Genomic DNA, 14,384 nt, shown 5'->3' with positions numbered 1-14,384 from the left:
TTCCAGGCTTAGGATCCTGACCAAGCGCTCCATAGCAAAAAGAGGTGGCTGCCTGAGGACGTTCTTTGGTCTAACGTCGAGGGTCAGATCGCCCACGGATTTACGCTGCCCACCCCCCTCTCTCGGCTGCCTTTGCCAGCCTTGAGGCTGCGTGGGAATGGAGCGAACAGGAGCGGGGAAGATCCTACGGATTCCCGACCCCTCCTCCCCCCTCCCCGCCCTCTGGGTCCCGTCCGAAGAAGCGCTCAGGCGGGCGGGCGGGGGGGGGGGGTGGCAGGAGGAAAGTGTCGTGTTGCGGCGGCGTCCGGGCACTGGCCCCGCACACGTCCCAGGGAAAGTCTGACACGTCGTCCGGCGCGGTGGGCAACGCGAGGGCGTGGGCGGGTGGCGCGAGGGCCGCTCTTAAGCGGCGGCGCCAAGGGGGCAGGGCGCCGGGGGAGGCGAGCGGACGGCAGGAGGGCACCGGCAGAAGGCTCCCAGCAGCGTGCGTGGTGTGCGGCTTGCTGCTCTCCTGCCTGGCCTTTGGCCCGAGCTGTCACCGGGCGCCCTCGGAAGCCAGCGCGGGACTCGGGCGGGAGCGCCCACACACCTCCGGAGGGAACGACGTCGCTGGAGAGCGGGGAGGAAGGTACAGGGGCAAAAGGGAAAGCGGGAGGGACGGGGCAAAGAAGTCCTCCTGGCTTTTCTCCACAGGGAGCGCCACCTGAGGCGCGCTTGGCGCAAAGCAAGGAGGGCCCTGCTGTCGCCAGTCCTGGGTGCCACCCTTGCTCGGGAGATTACCGTTGGAGGACGCCGAAGTGGCACCTTTAAGGCCAGGAAAGCTCGATTCAAGGTGTAAGCTTTCCTGTCCAAGCACAGTTCAGTGCATGCACAGGGAAGCTGAACCCTTGGATGACACTTTGCTGGTGTTCAACGTGCCCTGGACTCCAACTTTTGTTCTACTGCTTTAGACCGACATGGCTTTCCACCAGAATCAGTAGACTAAAGTGTTCCGCTGAAATAGAGAACATTTGTTTATCAGGCGGTGGGTTGAGACTGGCATTCAATAAGTGTCCCTGATGTAACAGGACCTTTCCCCAACCACCATGAAGTCAGGAAGAGGTTATGTAGGAAAGGAAATAGAGGCAAATTTGAGATTTAGGAATGGGTTAAAGCACTGTTATGCATACCATTTGAAACCAGCTCAGCTTTGTCAGACTTGGGCTGTGAGAAGGGATGGACCTGCTTATTAGCCAGGCCTGCACCCCAGCTAGAAAGGAGTGTAAACCAACCACATAGTAGGGCAACATCTTCTGAGCAGCAATAGAAATAAGGTCTGTTCCTGCAACTTTGTACCAATAGGTGTAGATCTTTGTGTGTGGAGAGGGCTGGGGGAGTGTAGTGGCAAGATACCCAACCACGGCTGCTGCATTAACCATTAGGAAAAACCGTCTGTAAATAAGCATGCAATTTTTCTTTCTCCTGTTCGAGTCCCTCTGCTTTTTAACAGCAGGATGCTAGTCAGAAATTCAGCAGGCACAGCTTGTCTTAATCACCACTTTGGCCCACCACATGTGGAAATATGTAAGGGGGTCCATAGCTCATTGCAATGTACACTTGGTTGAAAACAGTGCTTTGGATGGCTATTACTTTGTGCCACACCCACTCTCTTCCTTCTTGGAGTGTTCATTTTGTATATTGCTTGCCTGTTTATAAAAGTCATTATTCATGTTCTCTGTAATAGTAACTTTCAAACAGACATACAAAAGTAATTCGTAGAAAGTAAGGACTCAAATAGTTCAGCCATTACAAATTCAGTTAGAAAACCCAGATGCAGCCCTGATATGTAAGGGATGGGCAGAGGACCAGAAACTGGGGAGAAGTGGGACAGTGAAACGTTGAAGTATCTGTGGAGACATTCACAGTGTCATCCTAGGCAGAGCTGTATCTTTGGAAGCCCAGTGCCTTCAATGGACATAATTGCTTGGGGAGGTACTGTCCAGTACCTTTTGTGCTGTTTTTTTTGTGAATTACTACACCACACTGTGGTTCTGTTCGCACAACTGCTGATCCTTGCTTCATGCATTGGAAACTGGGTCAAGAGAAATAATCCCATTTCCATTACAGTTCTTAAACCACATTGACTGGGGGTGTGGCCAGTCCATTCTTAGAAGTAACCCATGTTGGCTACATGATTTTGAATATTTTCCTAGAAAAACAAGAACAGTTTAAAGATCTCATGAAGAATGGGTCACTGTAGGAGGACAAACTGCTGCTCTTATCTTGTTGACCACCAGAAGGTGAGGGGCAGTGGGTTCCCAGCAGTTGCCAGCATTTCCTGATGGTAGAAAGGGATGCATGTGTGAACACTACTCCGTACATACCCAAAGAAAATGAAGCAACATGAAGGAACTTACAGTAATAGCTACTGTCATCCACCTCAAATTTTGAGGGTTTCTGGAATCTTAGCAATGTGCTTGCCTACCATGGTACTAAGATTAGAATTTTGATGTAAGGCAGGGGTAGTCAACCTGTGGTCCTCCAGATGTCCAGCAAACGCTGGCAGGGACTCATGGGAATTGTAGTCCATGGACATCTGGAGGACGACGGGTTTACTACCCCTGATGTAAGATGGCTCAGTCCCATTTTTTTCCCGGTTGATGGAGAAATGTATATTTTTTAACACTAACTTCTTCATGATCAGTATGAAAATGAAAAATTGTCAGATATTCAGAAAATTATTAAAATGCTATCTCTAGATGATAGCAGTAGATCCACAGCAATATTCTTTCATAACCTGTAAAAGTGTATTGTTTTTCTTTCAGTCTTAGTTGCAGGCCAAGAGTGGCTTTGGGAAAATGTAATCCTTCACTGGAAGTATTAACTCATATTACAAGGCAATGTGTAAGTGAGATTAGTATGTTTAATATGTATGTTTCCACGTTGCTACAACTTCTGGTAAATCCATATGTTACTGGTAGGAATTTTTAAGTGGAAAAGCGTAACATATGGCTTCAATGGAATGTTTTGAAAACTGGATAACTATCTAAATAGTTTCCCAAATTCCAACCTGAAAGAAATGAAGTATGTGAAACACTTGCCTTACAATCTGTGAATTGAAAAAACTTAATAGAAAAAATTATTTTATGTGAGTTGAACACTTTCAATTTGCAAGGATGTTTCATTGAGTGTAAAAGTAAGAAGGAAAAACATAAGGATGTTAACAATTCTACTGTGGGAAAATTATCTCATATGTCCTGCAGTATACTTCAGAAGATTGTAGCCTTTTGATAATGATGTTCTCAGATCTTAACTCACGAGAAATGAGTGGCAGACTTTAAAAACCAGCTTGGAAGAGGAGCAATTTGAATCATGGCCACAATGCTGATGAAGAGTTACTTTACTGTCATGTCATTTCTCTTCAGGTACGACTATCCTCCTTATTGCTGGAGGAAGTTCCTAGAGTTCAAAGAATCTTTTCCCCCACTAGTGCCACTCAAGTTGGAGGATGCCTCCTCTCGCTTCAGGAAGGCCAACTTCTGTGTTTGGAGGAGGAGACATTTAAGCAGGAGGAATATTTCTTGGTGTGGATAAAGACTTAGTAGATTGTAGGCCATTTATTATTATTTCCAAATTTTATACCCCAACTTTCTCCCTTCATCCTGGCCACCAAGCCTCCTAACAGATGAAAAAGCACACTCATCCATCCATCCATCCATCCATCCATCCAATGGTCCTCTTGATATTTCCAAAACTGGTGTAGGGGTGGAGCATATCCGGGGTGTCTGGAATATGGGCCAATCAGGGTGCGGCCAAGTTGGACTACGGGCCAATCAGCTGGCCACACCCCAATTCGGCCAGCCCCTTCGGCAGCCACCCTCCATCACCAGTTGCTTGCAGCTCCGCTAACACATGTGCCTGGCTGCTGAAGTCAATGCATTTCCAGCTGTCCGCTGTTCCACCCACCCACCGGCTGCGGGGTGCTGCACCTGGACAAGCCAGCAACGAGGGCCAACCTGCGTTCGCATGACGTAACATGCTGAGCCTGCCACCTAGAACATGAAAGACAAGCTGGCCACAAGGTGCAAGCCCCGCCCACTGAGGGCCCGCCTGCACCCACCTCAAAGAAGAATCCCAGCCGCCCGCCGATGACACAGGGTTCCAGGCCCCAGTGGTGGTGGGCGACCTGCGTGGCACCGTTAGGCGCCCCCTGCCCCACCCACTCATGGTCACTTCCAGTGCCTACTGCTGCACTACATGCCCTGCACTCACAAGGCACCCTCACCAGCCCTGCAGTAGCCACTGGGAATGCCGTGGGTCCACCGCCGCCATGCCAGTAAGCTGCCAGCTTCCCACGGACCCCATGGTGCGTGCCATTCTCCATGCTGGCGCGCCTCCATCCCAATGCCTTTGGCCCCGGGAGGTGGCAGAGGGTGACAGAGGCCTCTCAGTGCCTCTGGCAGACTGCCTCCCACTGCCCACTGCCTTCCTGCCACTACCGCCCTCTGTCTTTACTATTGCAGCAGTCTTCGAGATTAGTATATTAAAAAAATATATCTTAAAACCAACAAAATTAAGTAAAAATACATATACAATAAAATACACACATAAAAACAATAAAATATGAGGTAGAAAGGAGAGATCACCAGATGTTAGACAAAACAAAAAAGTTTTAACTTGCTGATTCTGATTGCTGGTGAAAGACACCAGCAGGAGGCAGAAGTCCTAGGATTAATTTATCAGCTATTCTGGACGGGTTTACAATCCCTTTAAAGGAACAGTTCTCATTTCAGAAGATGAAAATATCCAAATCACGGCCTTGGAAGATAGCCGCAGCAAGGGATTAGGCAGTCCTTCAAGTACGCTGATCTCAAGCCATATAAGGCTTTAAAGGTCAATAAAAGCACCTTGTATTGCACCCAAAAAGACTGGGAGCAAGGCCAAAACAGGAGTGATATGGTCGCATCCACTCAAAAATTGCTTCCAGAGTTTCCGCAAAGAACAGCCAGAAATATGGTAGAACTGAGCTTCATCTGCATAGTATTGACAATCCAACCAAGATATTCAGATTCCTTATACAGTAGTTTAATATAGTTGTTGAAAAGCCCAGTGGATAAGATGGAGCCTTGTTGAACCCCAAGGGGCTCAGCAGCAGTGTTCCAGAACTACCTTCTGGTAGAACCTACACTATCCCATGAGAAGGCTCCCCAGTCCCAGCCTGGAAAGGCAGTCCAGAAGGATACCATGCTAGGTGGTATCCAAGCCAAACCGATCTTTAATTATAGTCATTGACCAGTAGTAAGAAGGAACAAGTGAAATAGTACAAGAATAACCATTGGGTTAAAAAGTAATAGGTGGTATTAAAAGCCACTAAGAGGTCCAAGAGATTTGCCAAAGTCAAACTTCTTTTGTCCATCTACCAGATGTCATTCATTAACATGCCTAAGGTTGTTCCAGGCTTGAAATCAGATCTGAATGTATCCAATCAGTAGCGTCTGTGAAGATTTGTCCAGTTATCACTCAAAACAGACCACTGAAATAGGTGCCTAGCTGCTTGAAATCAGTGATCCCCAACCCCCAGTCCGGGGACTGGTACCAGTTTGTGGATCAGTCGGTACCAGCCCATGGCTCCTCCTTGTCCTCCTCCCTGGCTCCTGCCTCGGGGGCTGCCCTGCCACTCTGCTGCCAGCTCACCTTTGGTGCTCTCCAGCAGCCACCATGGGGCTCCCCCTGTGCAGCTGCTGCCTGCAGTGCCCCCAGTGGGCAGTGGGAAGTCAGGGGCCCAGCAAGAAAGCAAGCGGAGCAGGGGCTCAGCTGGTGGCGGTGACGGTGACGTCCCTCGGGAAAAACTACCCCCCCCCCCAGCCTCAGTAAAATTGTCAAGTGTTGACTGGTCCCCGGTGATAAAAAGGTTGGGGACCACTGCTTTAAATGACTGATAGCTATTTCACCATTTTTGCTTCCTCCTGCTTTGAAGCAGGTGGAAGTGAAACCAATCCATGAAATGGCTGGTAGTCATTTCAGTGATCTTTTTGCTCCTCCCCGTTTAGAAGTGGGGAGTGAAATGGACAGTTTAAATTGCCCACAAATTAAACTAAAACCCCAATATTTAGTATGGAATAAGTCTTTTAAAGGAATAAATGTTGAGGCCATCAGTAGGGCAATGAAGAAACATCTGTTTTGTGGCACAGATGTTCGAAGAGGGCTGTCTTTCTAATGAGCCTTTATTTCCAAAGAGTTGGGTCTAATATGAAGTTTTTATGCTTCTGTCATTCATAAAGAAATATGCTATCTGTGAAGTAAAGCTTTAACTGATATGTGACATGTCATGAGAAAAAGACAAAAAGAATAACCAGAAATTTTACTGAGAAGATTATTAGAGTAAGGAATTATTTACAGTTCTACAGAAATTCCACAATGAACTAAAATATGACTTGAAGAATGCAAATTCTTTTACATAATTGGTCATGTAAACCCATTAGGATATTTCTAATACATTTTGAAATGCAGTACACAGATTTGTCTGATGAGGGAGAGGCGCTTAAGTAACGTGGTTTAAAATGGTGCTTTAACTGTCTGGGGCAAGACCAACATGAGGCATTACTCATGAAGAGTAGTGGAGAGTAGCATGTGGACTACAAAAGTGCCCCAGGATCCCATGAATTGTTTGAGGAAACGAGAACTTGTTCAGTGTGAAAGCAGGCCACAAGCAGTTTGTTGTCTCTGAACAGGGGTATCCATATCGTAGTTCTAGTTCTCAGACTTGGCTTAGTACCAAGTCATTGGCTTAGATCCCACAGAAAATTTGCAATAAATGCTTGGACTGGAATGGAACTTCCTCAAACCCCTACATTTGTTGGATCCTAAACTTCATTCTGAAATGATACGCCTGGGATTTCCCAAGTGCAGTATTTTCAGGGAAAGTAATTGTGATTGTGGCAGGAAGAGAGGTGAGAAAAAACGTTTTGTGGGATTCAATAGTAGCATTTTTCACCACAGTGTCAGAAACTTACACTCTCTCAAAAGAGGGAATGAAGGACATTTACCACTGCTGAAGCCAGTAGTTACTCTCTTTGATGTCACTCATAGTCAGATTCAATTGACTAGGTACCCAGTGATTCAGAACAAGCAAAAGTAAATTCTTCTTTCAACCACTATTTGACTTACGGAATTCCCCTGGTCTTTATGTAGTCATGGTCATAGATGGATTTAAAATTTATGATGACAGGTCCATTAGTGGCTATGATGACTAAATGGAACTACCATGTTCAAAAGCAGTACTCTTCTGAATAACAAAATTTTAGTCCAGAGGCACCATTGAACTCAAATTTTGTTGTGCTACTTCAGACCAACACAGCTGTCTACTTGAATTACAATTCTAAATTTCATTACTAATGAGCACTGAAAATACTTCAGTTTCCATGTAGAAGAAGAAGAAGAGTTGGTTCTTATATGTTGCTTTTCTCTACCCAAAGGAAACTCAAAATGGCTTACAGTCGCCTTCCCTTTCCTCCCTCACAACAGACACCCTGTGAAGTGGGTGAGGCTGAGAGAGCCCTGACTGCTCAGTCAGAACAGTTTTAGCAGTGCCATGGAGAGCCCAAGGTCACCCAGCTGGCTGCATGTGGGGGAAGGCCAGATTAGAAGTCCACACTCCTAACTACTACACCAAACTGCCTGGTTTTAGGCCTTCCAGAAATCTCTAATTGGGCACTATTAGGCTTCCCAAGCTCCTGCTGGTAGCAGTAGAACCCTGCTGCCAGTGGTACTCTTGCTGCTCCAGTGGGTAGTGAGAGGGAATAATGGGAAACTGTGATGGATATTAAGCAACAGAACAAATGTAGAGTCCAGGGGCACCCTGCCCATTTTATCCTCACAACAGCAGTCCTGTAGCATAGGTTAGATTAAAAAATAAAGACTGACCCAAGGTAACCCAATGAGCTTTATACTCAGGCGCAAATGTAAACCTAGGATTGCTTAGTTGAATTCTGATGCACCAAGCACTACACCGTACTGGCTCTCTGAGTTCATGTGTCTCACAAGATTAATGGGATTTATTTCCTCTTAGTGTATTTAGGATGCAGATCATGGTGAAAATGAAAAGTCTAAAATAGCTACTTCCATCTTTCTACAAAAATGATAAGTAAAATGCCCTCAAATATTGAAAATGGTATTTTTTATTCATTTTGTGACTTAAAATCAGCAGTCGTATATAGTCAATACAAGTCATCCATTAAAGTTCTTTCAAAATGAAAAATTTAAAAATATATACAATCATTTTCAACTCACAAATTTCTCTTGTTGCTACTTAGGAAGCATTAGACATTATGGCTCCAAGGTTAGCGGCTCTTACATACAGTCATGTACTTGTAACTTGTAGGTAACAAGCCGTTCTTTGGGATAAAAAACCCCCCTCTGAATATGTTTGAGATTTTAATCAATGGTGTTGAAGCAGGATTAGAGGAAACATCTGGCTAAACAAATATTGGGCGTAGATGGGTTGCAATGGTATAAATTAATAATGCTGGTCTTTATTTATGCTGTGAAAGAGAGGTTTTGTGGAGGTATAAGGTATTAACCGTGGTCACCATGTGCCATCTGGTGGATAGTTCAATGTTTTACTACTTAAAATAGTGTTTTACAAAAAACTATGCCTATGCAACAGATATCTTTAGCACAAACTAGATACATTTCTTTCCTTAAAATAATGACTGTTTCTTTCATGAAAAAAAAAACAGTTTAATGTTAATTGAACATTGTAGGACATTCATTAGATTTCTGGGGTTGTTAAGTCACATGATATATATATATTTAATCTGTATAAGAATCAATAGGCCTATTTAAATCAACTTTTGGGAAATAGCTACTGTGGAGGAAGAAGGAATTTAAGAATATTGAGCTGCTGATGTAAAACCAAGTCCAATAAGAATAGTAAATTATCACACCTTAGAATGCTAAAATTATACTAAAAAATTAAAGCCAATGTTATGGGAATAATGGGGGGGGGAGTTCGGCCTTAGCAAAAAAAAAAAAAGATTTCTTAATTACACAGAATTTTCAGAATCCCTTCTATTCTTTCACAACTCCTTGTAGAATACAACTGTTTTAGTGCCTTTCACGGTTGAGTGTTACTTGTTTTTTTTTAGTGTGGTTGTTGTTAGTTTTATCTGCAAGGTTTTGGCAGCTTTCATTGCTGGTTGGTAATTCTATGGGTTATTATTATACTAGCAGTATGGCCCAATGTACAATAACAGGGTCTAGGCCGCTCAGGCTCCCTTTCAATTACCCCACCCCAACTATGAATATGAAAGGAACTGTGGGTGCCTAACAGCTTATCATGACAGCTGTGGGGTACCATATGGGGCTGTCAGAATCAGCTGTAATGTAGAAGGTAGGTGGTCTCTTTAAAGGCTCATCCTTGGCAGGGAGCCATTAAAGGTAGCCCCTCCCACATTCCAGCTGAATTTGACAGCCCCATGGGAGGGCAGTCCTTTTACGTGCTCCTGGCCTTGGTGGGGAGCCCCACCCAACATTACATCTGATTCTGACAGACCTGTGGGACCTGTTTCACAGGCCAAGCAAGAAAAAACTGTAGGACACTCTCCAGATGCTTAGAAGATACACAGTTGTTCAAGGGAGGTATGGCAGTACTTAAAGTTGCCAGCTTTTGATGGAAAATTTCTGGACATTTGGAGATGGAACATGGGGAGGGTGGAATTTGTGTGTGGGAGAGACATTGATGGACTATAATGCCAGAATATAATCTTCAAAGTGGCTGGGCTGGGGTTTTTTGTTTGTTTGTTTTTTTGCAAGATAACCTGATCTCTGCATTCTTGATATCAGCTGTAAATTTAGAAGATCTCCAGGCCCCACCCAGAGTTTGACAAACATTCTATACAGGTTAAGACAGTAAGTAAAGTCTTCTTTAATACCAAAAACAAAGTATGCCAGAATGCAGACCAGTTATTAAGCATACTCAAAAGTATTTTCTTTAGTGACAAAATCAAATGAATATTTCATAAAGCCATTTGCCACTTTTTGTTCAGGATCGATATTAGTAACAATCTTAATACCATAGTTCAACACAGAATTCATCAAAAGGTAATATTACAACAAAATTGTGTACAAAATGTAGTAGTACAGGGGACAAGCAAGTGGGGCTGCAACCTACTGATTACTTCTAGGTATAGGCTATTTTTACATATTTGTCATTTGCCAAAAAACAACCCACAACTCTATCTAAAAATAGAGTGCTTCCTTGTCTCCTTCATAAAGTTTCATAGTTTCTTTTCTTTTTAATTAACAGGGTGATAATTTTGAAAGCCATCAACTGTGCTGAAACAAATATTTAAAAGAGGCAATGTGAAGTCACAGAATCTCAGAATAATATTCTACACATTTGGAAAAAATGTTGCTTGGAGCTATAAAAATATAACTTTAATAAGCTTCTGTGATATATGATCTAATGGTTAAAGCAAGCAAGAAACTTCCTTTCTTATGAGATAATGAAGTTTGCAGACCTAAAACTGTGCTTGATAAAATGTCTCAGAAAATAACAGGGACAATATATATGATTTGAGATGTGATCTGGTTTCACAAGTGATATTAGTATGATGCTGCACTTGGGGCAGTAACCTGCAAATGGAAATTTCTTCCAAGGTCAGGAAGCCTTGGGTTGAATGAAGTTTTTCATTACGTTTTTCATGCTGAACTGCTTTTACTCTTCTGCAGCAGATATAATGACAGAGTCTGAGTCCTTAATCATATGGCACTGTGTAATAGAAATAAATTATTGTATCAAAGGGTTGATACCAGATATTTGTCTCCTGCTTAGAAAATAAATGTCATCATGACATTTTAGCTAATAGCAAGACACTATTATCTTGGCATGGCATTCCATTAATGCTTCTCTTAAATCTTATAAAGACTTTCAGAAGGATCACATGAGCGATAGAGACAAGCTACATAAGAGACGAGCATAGCAGAAATTTGAATACCAATAAATAAATACTTCAGGTGAGAGAAATTAGTTCATGTAGAAGGTTGATTAGTATTTGACTTGGCGGTCAATGTTATACAGATACTTTCCATTACCTTTTCTAGACATTGCCTTTTCTAGTCATACTTTCCCTCTTAGTTTAGCATCTCAAAGATAAACTGTCATGTAAGACATACCTACAGCATCTACGTCTTACTCACTGCTTCTTATAGCCAGACCAGAATCTAAGTCACAAACAAGATAGTAGAATCTCTTGAGAATCCTCTACAACATGACTCCTTCTTCACATGGAAGCTCCTGAAAGACTCTCACTATATAGACTCTCACTCACTTTCATGTTGGAAATGTCCTAACAACATGCATGTCTAGCACTAATATGGAAACCTTACATGAAGTGGGGGTGATGCAGTATGAAGTCACTATCTGTAATGTATTCCATATGGAATGTCTGCCATAAAGAGCTAGTTTCATGTTGCCTCTGGTTGCTAGTTGTACTATATGGAAACTCTTACTGTGAAACATATTGAGTTTCATTAGACATTAAGAGGCTTGAGAACTGAAGTCATAATGCAAAGAATCCAAAATGATCTATAGTATAATCATTGCAAGAGGAATTACATACTGTCCATTGAAGTTAATGGTCTTAAAGGTAAAGGTAAAGGTATCCCCTGTGCAAGCACCGAGTCATGTCTGACCCTTGGGGTGACGCCCTCTAGCGTTTTCATGGCAGACTCAACACGGGGTGGTTTGCCAGTGCCTTCCCCAGTCATGACCGTTTACCCCCCAGCAGCAAGCTGGGTACTCATTTTACCGACCTCGGAAGGATGGAAGGCTGAGTCAACCTTGAGCCGGCTGCTGGGATCGAACTCCCAACCTCATGAGCAAAGCTTTCAGGCGGCTGCCTTACCACTCTGCGCCACAAGAGGCTCCTAATGGTCTTAGAAAGCTATAATTCCACTTTGGATTGTTAGTTGGGGTATATTTAGTACTATTATTTATACACCATTTTCTGAATGTCTAAAAGTAATGCAAAATAAACAAGGCTTACAATAATTGAAACTGTACATGGATAGAGCTAAATATATTAGATCTATGTCTTATGCTGCTTAATTATCTACATTATCTTCTGTAGGTATATTTTGAGTCATATGCATATTCCTGTATATAATGCACATATATTTGATCTCCAAACAAAACATGTGCCTTCTTCTCTGTTCTTCCAGATTGAGAATTTGTTGTTGAAAGCTGTACGTTCTTTCTTACTTATGGTTCTTTGTACACTGGCCATTGTGTCCCATTGATTCACAACTGGTACCTCATTGTTTGCATTTCTAGAGGCTGGTACTGACACTTACCATTTTGAATCATGTTTCCGAAAAGCTTGTGTCACAATGCAGACCTATTCATTTAATTGCTGGTCTCCTGAATAATAGCACAAGTCTCTGTGCTTCATTTTGTATAACTATTATTGTAAGTTAAGCATAAATACGTGTATTATTCATGAGGAGTTTCTGAGTATATGGAAAAGTATGCTAAAGGTATTGAGATATGAAAGATGTTATCATAAATAATTAGCATAAATTTAGCAAGTAGATGGGAAATGTACGTTCAAAATAATGGCATATGAAGCGAAGACTAGCAAAGAGCACATTCTTGGGAACAAGCCACATTGAACAGTATGATTCTTTTGAGTTGAGCTGCTTGGGATTGCTCCCAAAACTAGGTTAAACATCAGAAACTTTCAGAGGAATGCAGGACAGATTTAAAAAATCAAGTTGAGACCATAGCAGAATTCTTCACCTCATAAATTTTCACATATATGGAAGAGTGGTACTTTTTGTTTATTTTAGTTACTTTTTCTGTTACACGAATCTTAATTGAATGGGTCTTCCTCCCATCTGAACCCAGAAGTCACAAAAATGGTCAAAATTTCTTTTTTCTTGCCCTAGGCATGAGCTGCGGCTTTAAGTTCTGCCTCCTGTCTAGTGGACCATGTCCAGATCTAGATTCAGTCCCACAGTCTGTGTTAAACATTAGTGATGAAGTGGCAGGGTGTGATGGACTGCAGTTTTTAAAAGCTTAGAAATGCTGTACAAAGCTGAAGGACTATGAAGGATTAATTCTTCACAGAAACAGAGAGCCTGGAGTAACAATCAATCTTAGTTAGCATCACATGTTTAGAGCTGAATGCTGAGGAGAATTTGTTCAGAAAGCAGTCTTGACAAGGAACAGGTTAACACAAACGGGAACTGAAGAAAGTTGGCAAGGACAAATGGGTAGTTAGATGGAGACTCCCATTCAGGAAAGGGGATAGATCTTCCAAAGAGAGAAGAAAATTCCCTTCTTGTCAAATTAGTTCTGAAGAATGCAGAGACCCCTGGATTGTAGAGACTTTAAGAGCCAGTTAAAAACTGAATATGAGTACTGGTGTTTCGAGACAAGAGATTTGTGTCCTGGAAAGAGTGTAGCAAACTTCTGGAAACCAAAAGCGACAAAGTACTTTTTAAAAAGTGCACTGCAGTGTTTGGAGAAAACATTGGATCAAAAGTCACTGTGAAAAGCCTAAGAAACTCTCTTTAGCTGAAACATCTGTGCATGTCTGTGCATGTACTGGTTTTACCACAGAAATTTCAGCCCTTGATTTCACCTGACAGTTCACTTCTTCTATGTTGAATAAAATAATTTGTAAATTTTGAATATAAAAGCTCTTGAGTGCCATTTAAGTCATATAAGTTAAAGTGGTCTCCTATTCATTTCCTCAGTTTCCTCGCCTGAGTTAACACCCAAAATATTAAACCATGATAGGGTGAGACAGCCAGAATGTTTCAGGAAATAAAAAAAGAGACAACTCAGTAGCTCAGTTGCAAAAGGGAAAGAAATGAAGATATGGGCTCTGAGGGATGGAAGTGGTAGCATATAGGGTTTGGGGAGAGAAGATTTAGAATCTTCTCCTCACATTAAACAAAGGAAGTGACCACAAATGTAGGCCAGTTTCTAGCCACTGCCCAGTGGTATGCAAATACAATCAGCTGAAAGGCAATCAGAGAGGCCCCTCCCATTGCCCTACAGTTGATTGCAAGAGCTGCTGCTCAAGTGGTGTGCCTTATCATGGTGGTGTGCTCCATCCCTCACACTAGGCTTATTGCAGCCACCACAATTTCCCTGTGACTTGGTCTATCTCTGATTCAGAGATTTACAGCTTCTGAATATGGAGGTTCTTTTAAGTCATTGATGGATGCATTCTCCACCAATCTTTCTAACTCCCTTTTAAACTATCCATACCTGCGACCATCACTGCGACTACTGGCAGTGAATCCCACAACTTAGTTACTAAAGAAATAAAGAAATACTTCCATTTATCTGTCCTAAATCTATTGCCCATCAATTTCACTGGATGTCCTTCAGT

The 14,384-nt window shown here is 42.6% G+C and overlaps 1 protein-coding gene across 1 annotated transcript in view; it reads left to right on the top strand.

The window, feature by feature from the left end:
- Positions 1 to 332: 332 nt before the first annotated feature.
- Positions 333 to 14,384, top strand: part of HAPLN1 (hyaluronan and proteoglycan link protein 1) — a 69,622-nt gene continuing 55,570 nt past the window's right edge. Inside the window, exon 1 of the mRNA XM_077347539.1 lies at positions 333 to 628. The gene's annotated coding sequence lies outside the window, so the exon portion shown is untranslated. The remainder of the gene's footprint in view (positions 629 to 14,384) is intronic.

The sequence above is a fragment of the Paroedura picta genome, chromosome 7 (genome assembly GCF_049243985.1).
Source record: "Paroedura picta isolate Pp20150507F chromosome 7, Ppicta_v3.0, whole genome shotgun sequence".
NCBI lineage: Eukaryota > Metazoa > Chordata > Lepidosauria > Squamata > Gekkonidae > Paroedura > Paroedura picta.
The sequence above is the reverse complement of the archived record's forward strand: the minus strand, read 5'-3'. Positions and strand labels throughout refer to the sequence as shown.